The sequence below is a fragment of the Octopus bimaculoides genome, chromosome 17, assembly GCF_001194135.2.
Source record: "Octopus bimaculoides isolate UCB-OBI-ISO-001 chromosome 17, ASM119413v2, whole genome shotgun sequence".
Lineage (NCBI taxonomy): Eukaryota > Metazoa > Mollusca > Cephalopoda > Octopoda > Octopodidae > Octopus > Octopus bimaculoides.
Genome location: NC_068997.1, coordinates 46,569,549 through 46,573,662, shown reverse-complemented (window position 1 = coordinate 46,573,662; position 4,114 = coordinate 46,569,549).

The following is a 4,114-nucleotide window of genomic DNA, read 5'->3' as shown; positions in this document are numbered from 1 at the left end:
GGACACTAAACGAGGATGCGCAGAACGGTTTTGCCACTCTGCGCGCACCTCAGACAAGTCTGTCTAACAACACGTCCGTGCCTCAAGATTTTATCTCGAACCGGTAGCGACCCCCAGTAGCACTGCCAGGCTAAGGACGTCTAGAAACTATCTATGATAGTTTCCGACCGGAAAGTCTTTCAGAACAGACAAGCCAGTTCGTTCTCGTCGGCGCCCAGAGTCTTCCCAAGAACGTCGTCGCACTTCACCGCCACTAATCCTCTATAAATTTCTAAAGCGGAACATCCACCGATCCCATTGCCCGACTGGTAGAGGGTTGTGAGTGCCTGACGACATCCTATGTTACGTTTCAGTAACCTAGCGGTTCGGCAAACGGACCTATATAATAAGGACCCACACTTTAAAAAGAATAAGTATTAGGATCGTTTTATTCCACTAAACCCTCCAAGGTAGTGCCCCAGCATGGCCAGTCTAATGACTAAGAGATACATACATACATACATACATACATACATACATACATACATACGCTGAACTACTGAGAAATCTGCAGTTACTCTATCTAGATTACAAGTTCGGGTTCACATCTGTAATTGGAGCCTTGGGATATGTAACACACTGCCTGAATACCAATCTTGAGAAATTAGGCTTCTCAAAACCAGAAGGGACAAAGTTGATTCGAAGATTACAGATTCAAGCCATCACTGGAACTGCAAAAATCTGTAAAACTTTCCAGAAACTTATTATTTAAGCATACATGAGCATGTCTAGATATGCAAATATATGAATGAGAAGACATACAAATCAGCACATATACATACATACATACATACATACATACATACATACAAGCAAAATACCCTGTTGATGTTGAAATTCCAATGGAGGGACCTTGGATCTAGGTCAGAAACCGGCTCTTTATTGGCAAAAAATTTCGATATAAAATGAATAATGACATACATATATGCATGCATATACACATACATACTTACACATACATACATGCCTCCACACTTGCATAAATACATACATACCTATCTGCATACATACAAAATACCCTGTTATGTTGAAATTCCAATGAAGGGGTCTTGGATCTAGGTTAGAAACCGGTTCTTTATTGGCAAAAAATTTTGAAATAAAATGAGTAATGACATACATACACACATACTCATATGCATGCATACACACACACACACACACACACACACACACACACACACACACACACACACACACACACACACACACACACACACACACACACACACACACACACACATATATACATATACATATATATATATATATATATATATATCTAGGTACATACATACATAGAATTGATAACAATAGAACGTTGTATTCTGTTGCATTCACAACTGCTATAGTTTTATAGACTACGATATAATACAATAGCAGATCAACGGTGATGACGTCATCAAACACACTTGTCTACAGATTCTCTGGCGTCACGAAACATGTCCAAATGAAAATATGTTTGCTTCCGTACATTCATCAACGAGTGTTTCTATATGCATGTGTATGTACGTATGTATATGTACTCATGAGTGTATTTGTGCTATATATAAAAATCTGTGCGTATGTGTGTACGCGTATGTGTGTGCTTATGAGTGTGCTATATATAAAAATGTGTGTGCGTATGTATGTATGTACGTATGTATGTGTGCTTATGAGTGTATGTGCTATATATAAAAATGTGTGTACGTGTATATGAGTGTGTTTGTATGTATGTGTATGCATGTGCACATGTATGTGTGTATGCATGCATGCATGTATGTGTGCATGTATGTGTGTATGTATGTGTGTATGTATGTGTGTGTGCATGCATACGTGAAGGTGCGTGACTTAGTAAGGATATTCGGTTTAAGATCGAAGAGTCGAAGGTTCGTTTTCTGGCAGCACGTTGTGTCCTTGAGCAAGCCGCTTTATTTCACGTTTATGTTTAGAAAAATAATAACTTATTTACCGAAGGTTTAATAACATCTTCTTCGAAATACTCACCTTGTGAAGCAATACACCGGTCCCAGTGTTTCTGCCTCTTTTGAATCCGGCCTGGAAGTCATTTTCCATAAGCGAATCGAAGACCTTCTGCGATTCGCTCTCAATCTTGACATCGGTGTCAAAACGGCGACCTTTGAGCCGCATTGTCATCTTGAGAAAGAGAGATAAGTCCGCCGCTGCAAAACCTGGCGAATAGGGCGAGTGCAGAAGCGATAACATGTTTTTGGCGAAAAACTCACGCGTGAGGAGAGCTCGATGACAGGGTTCACTGTCGTTATGAAGAATCCAATTCTTTGCCTTCCACAGATTCACTTTCGCCGAATATCCTCCTTCAAATACTTCAAAACGTCGCAGCAGAACTCTCGATCGACGGTTTGGCCCTAGAGGACGAATTCGTCATGCACAAGACCATATTTCCGGATGTGACACTCGTGGCAGGTCTTCCAGATCGCTCATCTTCTTCCAGGAACGTTCTTTCGATTTTGAAGCGCCCATGCCACTCGAAACATTTTTATAATTAAATATTATTAGGAAATGTATAAAAATAATTGTTAAAATAAATTTTGTTGAAGTATAACCAATTTCAATTCTACATTTAAGAGATGAAGAATTATGTACATTATTTACATTTGACGGATATTTGTCTTCATCTTGTTTGATGTTAACACAACGTTTCGGAATTTTGGTAAAGGGGCCTTGCAAGTCTACCAGATAGATGAAAGAGCATTGTAGAAAGTGAAGAAGAATATATTTTTAGACTAAACAAGAACTTTATCTTAATTTTGAAAAATAAAAGTATAAAAAACCGCATTATTTATGAGATGACCCAATATTTTCATATTAATAAAAAATTGTGGAGGCTTTCGGAGGTAGACAAAGTAGCTAAGATGAAAGAGTATCGTCCTTGCGATCGTAAGAGCAGCATCCTAACCACTAGGTCATGCGATCTTATCCATATACATAAGTATATATACTCTTTTACTTGTTTCAGTCATTTGACTGCGGTCATGCTGGAACACCGCCTTAAGTCGAGCAAATCGATCCCAGGACTTATTCTTTGTAAGCCTAGCACTTATTCTATCGGTCCCTTTTTGCCGAACCGCTAAGTTACGGGGACGTAAACACATCAGCATCGGTTGTCAAGCGATGTTGGGGAGACAAACACAAAGACACAAGCATATACACACACATACATATAAAAATATACGACGGGCTTCTTTCAGTTTCCGTCTATCAAATTCACTTACAAGGCTTTGGTCGGTCAGAGGGTATAGTAGAAGACACTTGCCCAAGATGCCATGCATTGGGACTGAACCCGGAACCATGTGGTTGGTAAGCAAGCTACTTACCACACAGCCACTCCTATATATAATATGGTATATTATATATATATATATACACATACATGTAAATATAAATATATGTATATATATATGTGTGTGTGTGTGTGTGTGTGTGTGTGTGTGTGTGTGTGTGTGTGTGTGTGTGTGTGTGTGTGTGTGTGTGTGTGTGTGTGTGTGTGTGTGTGTGTGATACGTTGGTTGCATCTAAGGCTCGACCGGTTAGCAACGCTAATATATCAATTTTTGAGGTTGTTACTGATAAATAACAAGCTTTTGATTAAAAGGATTCAATACTGGTGCCAGAATAGAATTATGTGTCGTACATGTAAATAACATTACATTAGAGCAAACTTCCATATATAAACATATATATGTGTGTGTGTGTGTGTGTGTGTGTGTGGATTGGGATAGATAAATAGATAAAAGTACGAGCGTGTATGTGTTTTTGCTTGCGTGTGTGTATATGTGTATGTATAAGTAAGTGTACGTATATACGTGTGTTATATAAACAGCTACACATTATGCACATCTGCGTTGATGTGTTTGTTGATGGAGTGAGATAATTATGCTGAAAAAGTAACGCATGAATGATTAAAGAAACAGAGATACACACACACACACACACATACATACGACGGGCTTCTTTCAGTTTCCGTCTACCAAATCTACTCACAAAGCTTTGGTCGGCCCGAGGCTGTAGAGGACACGTTTCCAAGGTGCCACCTAGTCACTCCTGCGCCTATATATAT